The sequence below is a fragment of the Triticum dicoccoides genome, chromosome 4A (assembly GCF_002162155.2).
Source record: "Triticum dicoccoides isolate Atlit2015 ecotype Zavitan chromosome 4A, WEW_v2.0, whole genome shotgun sequence".
Lineage (NCBI taxonomy): Eukaryota > Viridiplantae > Streptophyta > Magnoliopsida > Poales > Poaceae > Triticum > Triticum dicoccoides.
This window is the reverse complement of record NC_041386.1, coordinates 315,821,919-315,829,303: the sequence shown is the minus strand read 5'-3', so window position 1 is coordinate 315,829,303 and position 7,385 is coordinate 315,821,919.

Sequence of the window (7,385 nt, the reverse complement as noted above, 5' to 3'; positions counted from 1 at the left end):
AATGAGCTTACAAAGAAAGATGTGCCTTTTCTTTGGGGTACCGCAAAGGAAGAAGCCTTCTCGGTATTGAAAGATAAGTTGACACATGCTCCTTTACTCCAACTTCCTGATTTTAATAAGACTTTTGAGCTTGAATGTGATGCTAGTGGAATTGGATTAGGCGGTGTGTTATTACAAGATGGCAAACCTGTTGCATACTTTTCTGAAAAATTGAGTGGGCCTAGTCTGAATTATTCTACTTATGATAAAGAATTATATGCTCTTGTTTGGACTTTAGAAACATGGCAACATTATTTATGGCCCAAAGAATTTGTTATACATTCTGATCATGAATCTTTGAAACATATTAAAAGTCAAGCTAAACTGAATCGTAGACATGCTAAATGGGTTGAATTCATTGAGACTTTTCCTTAAGTCATTAAACACAAGAAGGGAAAAGAAAATGTTATTGCTGATGCATTGTCTCGCCGTTATACTATGCTTTCACAACTTGACTTCAAAATATTTGGTTTGGAGACCATCAAAGATCAATATGTGCATGATGCTGATTTTAAAGATGTAATGCAGAATTGTAAAGAAGGAAGAATGTGGAACAAGTTCGTCATTAATGATGGATTTGTGTTTCGTGCTAACAAGCTATGCATTCCAGCTAGCTCCGTTCGTCTTTTGTTGTTGCAGGAGGCGCATGGAGGAGGATTAATGGGACACTTTGGGGTGAAGAAGACGGAGGACGTACTTGCTACACATTTCTTTTGGCCAAAGATGAGACGGGATGTTGAGCGTTTTATTGCTCGCTGCACTACATGTCAAAAAGCTAAGTCACGACTCAATCCTCATGGTTTATATATGCCTTTGCCTGTACCTAGTGTTCCTTGGGAGGATATATCTATGGACTTTGTTTTAGGTTTACCTCGAACAAAGAAGGGGAGGGATAGCATATTTGTTGTCATGGATAGATTCTCGAAAATGGCACACTTTATACCATGTCATAAAAGCGATGATGCTGTTAATGTTGCTGATTTGTTCTTTCGTGAAATTATTCGCTTGCATGGTGTTCCAAATACTATTGTTTCAGATCGTGATACTAAATTTCTTAGCCACTTTTGGAGATGTTTATGGGCTAAGTTGGGGACTAAACTGCTTTTTAGTACTACTTGTCACCCCCAAACTGATGGACAAACTGAAGTAGTCAATAGAACGTTGTCTACTATGCTTAGGGCTGTTTTGAAGAATAATAAGAAAATGTGGGAGGAATGCTTGCCTCATATTGAATTTGCTTATAATCGTTCATTGCATTCTAATACTAAGATGTGCCCTTTTGAAGTTGTGTATGGTTTCCTACCTCGTGCACCTATTGATTTGTTGCCTCTTCCATCTTCGGAGAAGGTTAATTTTGATGCTAAACAACGTGCTGAATTGATTTTAAAAATGCATGAGTTAACTAAGGAAAACGTTTAGCGTATGAATGCTAAATATAAACTTGCTGGAGATAAGGGTAGAAAACATGTTGTGTTTGCACCTGGAGATCTTGTTTGGTTACATTTGCGTAAGGATAGATTTCCGGATTTGCGCAAATCAAAGTTAATGCCACGTGCTGATGGTCCCTTTAAGGTGTGAGAGAAAATAAATGATAATGCATATAAACTTGAGCTGCCTGCAGATTTTGGGGTTAGTCCCACTTTTAACATTGCAGATTTGAAGCCTTATTTGGGTGAGGAAGATGAACTTCCATCGAGGACGACTTTCTTTCAAGAAGGGGAGGATGATGAGGACATCAATACAATTGTTACACCCACAGCCCCTGCTGCTATAAATACTGGACCAATTACTAGAGCTCGTGCACGCCAACTAAATTACCAGGTACTTTCGTTTCTTGGTAATGATTCTAATGTTCATGAGAATATGATGCTGCCTAAATTGGATACATTTGTTTTGCTTACAAATGAAGGGCCTAGCTTGGAGAAGGATGAACATTGGATTAAGAACAAGCATGGAGATGATGGCATGCGCAAGGGGAACAAGAACGGAGTTACAAGTGATGATTTCAGGACTTTGAAGCCACCATAATGGGTGCATGAAGCCTTGGACGAAATATACAAGATGCCACTTCATAAATTTCGTCCCGAGGCTATTATAGGTGCTGCGTCACCTTATTATTAGGCCAGGCCCATGTAATTTCGAAATACATAAGTATAGGCTATTTTTAGAGTCCGTATGTGTGGGGAAACAAGAGATAGGGTTGATTTCGGACCCCTCCACCAAGGGTCACGAAATTCCCCCCTCTTCCTCCATATATACAACCCTTAGGGCATCGTTTAGACTTTGGGTTTTGTTTAGATTAAAAGTTCGCCATAGCTACAACTTCGCGTACTTCGTTTGTGTTCAACGACCAGACAAAGGCGTCACAGAACCCCACCTTGATCAATAAAGCTTTCATCTTATATTCGCAATATCCAGATTGCAATCTCAGTTTCTTGCTTGTTCTTCATTTGCTCGCAAGAAACAGACCCTCGTGGTCAGGTTGATCGTGCTCCGGCGTGGTCAATAACCTCTCGGAGTTGGTTTAGCGATTGCTAAGGCGCGACGTCCTCGCACGTTCGTAGTCGGATCGTCAAAGTCGACTGCCACCAAAGCGATATCCATCATCTCATCGAAAGACGGGACACCTTTGCCTCTATCATGTGGTGGATTGCCTCTAGGGCTGATGATGGACAGTACAAGTGATGAGGACATGACTACCTTGGATATGACCAAAAATATTGCATATATGCATATTTGTCAGGTGATTTCTAGTGCAAACTATTCAATAATCTATTTATGTTATCCAGAACAAAAATACTTCACACACTTTTATGTTTTGTCTAATTGCAGGTGTATGGGACATTTGTACAATCCACATATGAAGATAAGGAAGAAAGAGATGTTTATTTGCTGTCCAAAAAGTTCTCTCACGTCACTTTTGGCCCAAGAGAAGATAGAGTCCAAGTCTCTCACGTTCTGGATTCAGATTCGGACTGCACAGACACACCTGACTCAAAACGCACACAAGTTTTTCATACGGACTCCGAATTGGGTGATTCTTTTTTTGTTGGAAACTAGATTTCGTGCAATTTCCAACCCAATTGGAATCACCTTCAAATTCGTCCGGAGAGTTGAGTTGTGGACGAAACAATCTGATGCTGCAGCAGAATCCGAGTCAAACTACAAGTCCAAAGGTGTTACATCACCCCCACTTGGGCCCATTGGCCTTGTACGACCTAGATTTAGTTTTAGGCTGCCTTGGGACGTCCTCCCACCTCCTTGGCCAGCACCCCTTGCTCCTATATAAGTAGATCCATCTAGTAGCTTTTCCTGGGGATTTGTTTAGTTAAAAGTTAGCCATTGCAACTTCATGTGCTTCGTTTGTGTCCAACGACCAGACCAAGACCATTTTTCGGATCCCCACCATTATCAATACTTCATACATATTCGCGATATTCAGATTGCTTTTATCATATTCTTGCTTGTTCTTCGATTGCTTGCAGGAATAGACCTTCGTGGTCAGGTTGATCGTGCTCCGGCGTGGTCAATAACCTCTTGGAGTTGGTTTAGCGATTGCTAAGGCACAACGTCGTTGCACGTTTGTAGTCGGATCGTCAAAGTCATCTCCACCAAATCGATAGTTATCATCTCATCGAAAGATCGGGACACCCTGCCTCTGATGAGGACATGACTACCTTGGATATGACCAAAAATATTGCATATATGCATATTTGTCAGGTGATTTCTAGTGCAAACTATTCAATAATCTATTTATGTTATCCAGAACAAAAATACTTCACACACTTTTGTGTTTTGTCTAATTGCAGGTGTATGGGACATTTGTACAAGCCACATATGAAGATAAGGAAGAAAGAGATGTTTATTTGCTGTCCACAAAGTTCTCTCACGTCACTTTTGGCCCAAGAGAAGATAGAGTCCAAGTCTCTCACGTTCTGGATTCAGATTCGGACTGCACAGACACACCTGACTCAAAACGCACACAAGTTTTTCATACGGACTCCGAATTGGGTGATTCTTTTTGTGTTGGAAACTAGATTTCGTGCACTTTCCAACCCAATTGGAATCACCTTCAAATTCGTCCGGAGCGTTGAGTTGTGGACGAAACAATCTGATGCTGCAGCAGAATCCGAGTCAAACTACAAGTCCAAAGGTGTTACATCACCTCCACTTGGGCCCATTGGCCTTGTACGACCTAGATTTAGTTTTAGGCTGCCTTGGGACGTCCTCCCACCTCCTGGGCCGCCACCCCTTGCTCCTATATAAGTAGATCCATCTAGTAGCTTTTCCTTGGGATTTGTTTAGTTAAAAGTTAGCCATTGCAACTTCGTGTACTTCGTTTGTGTCCAACGACCAGACCAAGACCGCTTCCGGATCCCCACCATTATCAATACCTCATATATATTTGCAATATTCAGATTGCTTTATCATATTCTTGCTCGTTCTTCGATTGCTTGCAGGAATAGACCTTCGTGGTCAGGCTGACCGTGCTTCCGGCATCATCAGTAACCTCAGGAGATTGGTTTAGCGATTGCTAAGGCGCAACGTCGTGCACGTTTGTAGTCGGATCGTCAAAGTCGTCTCCACCAAATCGATAGTTACCATCTCATCGAAAGATCGGGACACCCCGCCTCTATCAGCCTCTATCAAGTGGTATCAGTTTTCAGGTTGCTCGGTGAGAATTTCCAGTTTTCCTAGATTAGATTTATTTTCTTACCTATTGTCCAAGAAAAAGCCACAAAAAAGAGTTAGATCTATTCATCCTTGGTCCAAGCCAGTCTGAGCCTTTGCAATTTTCTTTTCATTGCTTGCATAGTTGAATTATCGGTTGCATCGTCGTGTCGAGTTGCTGGTCTTAGTGTCTAGTTCGTTTAGAGTTTCGAGTTCTGTTCACATTAGTCACGCCACCGCTGCATCATTATCTCTTCCGCTGTCCACCACCCATCCATCAATTTCCACCACGTGCTACCCACCATTCATTGCCATAATAATAGTTGAGATCGTTCACATCTTCACTTGATCCAATCTGCATCTTATCTAGTTTGTTTTGGAAAGAGGGAGAAAAAAAGAGAAAAAAATGAGAGAAAAAAAGGAGAAAAAAAAGTCAGAGAAAAAAAAGGAGAGAAAGAAAAAAAAGTGTGAGGAAAAAAAAGAGAGAAGAAAAAAAAATCGGCACAAACTTTTTCAGAGGAAAGTTGGAGACAAAGTTGTTGATATATCCTGCTTGGCTGTTGTTTCACCTCATTATCTTTACTGCCGTTGTGATCTTCATTTATATCTTGCTGTCCAGAGCTACTTAGTATCCTTCATTGATGCTAGTTGTGCTACGACGTGACCTCATTAGTGTTCTAGGCTCGCGTCTCTAGTCCGGTCTAGCCTAGGACCAGCACAGTACCGTCGTTGAGCGTTTATTCAACATTGCATCTTTCAATTGATTATTGCTAATCTTTTGCTACCATATATAGCCAACCCAGCTCCACATATATTTCTACACCGTGTATACGTATGCTCCCCTGGCAATCGCTTCACTCAATATTCGGAGTTACTTGACACCGCTGGTTGCCGATCACCGCCTGCTGCATGGTAAGAACTTGTAAGACATTGATATTTGCTTTACTGTGAGCGTTTTACCACCACATCCTAGTAGTTATAGGAACATTATTTTTGGGTTTTGTTTCTTGTTCTACTAATCATGACAGGATCCAGAGTCAATTCATGGGCTTTGTCAATCGTGGGAGACGTGCCACCACCTTTGCAAATACCACAACCGTCACGAGAGGTGCACAAACATCCAAATGCACATGATCAGGTTAATGTATCTATACCACCATTTAATGGCCGTTTTAAACCTGCTTTATATATTGAATGGGAGTTCGACATAAAAAATATATTTGCTTCCCATAATTTCAATGAACATAAAAAGGTTAAGGTTGTGGTTGGTTCTTTCACTGGTTATGCTTTGGTTTGGTGGAGTGAATACTGTCGGTTACACCCTGATTATATACCTACTACTTGGGATGATTTGAAACTTGCCATGTGCCATACTTTTCGTCCCTGCTTATTATACTCGTGACATGATTAAGAAGTTGCAACACTTAAAACAAGGTAGTGAAACTGTAACAAAATATTATGATGATTTACAAACTACCTTGTTGCATTCCTCTTTAGAAGAAAGTGAAGATGATTTTATGGATAGATTTTGGGTAGGATTAAACCGTGATATTCAAGAGATACTAATTCATGAAGAGTGTTATCCTATGGACCATTTGTTTCATCTTGCTTGCAAAGCTGAACAGGAAATAAAACGACGTGTTGGCCACGAGGAGACCAAGCGCACGGTGCACATTCCAAGAGTTGATATGATTGTTCCTTCAACTACTAGGCATACTATGACAACCACATCCGTTGTTGTCAGGACTACATCACCTCCACCATGTGACACATCGCCCCCGAGAGTGGCTACATCATCTGAGTTGATCATAAGAGGTAATGACAAAGGTACTGATCTTCCATCTCTACATGAGAATGATGAATGCCTTGTCAATTTGAATGCACCATCTGATGAGCTACCCACTACTTTGATCACACCACCTATTTTAGAGGACTACGTTGATAATTTGACTTTGCCATGTGATCAAACAACTGAAATACCAACAATTTTGAGTGCACCCATTGAATTAACTATTGATGCAAAAGAACCAATGTTTAATCATTTTGATATGACCTCTAATCTTGGTGATGATTCTGTGTTGAATGACTTATTGCATGTTTGCGTATTTAAGCATGTTGTAGCATATAAATTTGATGCAAGTAAGGTTTATTCACCAATGTTGGGATGGTTTAATGATGAACATTGTCAATCTTTCGAAATGAATAAGAGCTTCACTTATATGTGCAAACTGAGTTGCAATATTTTCATGCCTTCTACTTCTTGTGCTAATTTTTTGGCTTTAGATTTTATGAACTATGCAAGTTACTCATCTATTCATGTGTCATATATGCAAAAATCAAGGGAAGTAAAAATGGATGACATATACATATACAACATGTACACCTTGTCTCTTTTGTTAGCCACATTTCAGATTAAGCAACGCCGAGGACGGCTTTATTTTCAAGAAGGGGAGGATGATGAGGACATGACTACCTTGGATATGACAAAAAATATTGCATATATGCATATTTGTTAGGTGATTTCTAGTGCAAACTATTCAATAATCTATTTATGTTATCCAGAACAAAAATACTTCACACACTTTTGTGTTTTGTCTAATTGCAGGTGTATGGGACATTTGTACAATCCACATATGAAGATAAGGAAGAAAGAGATGTTTATTTGCTGTCCAAAA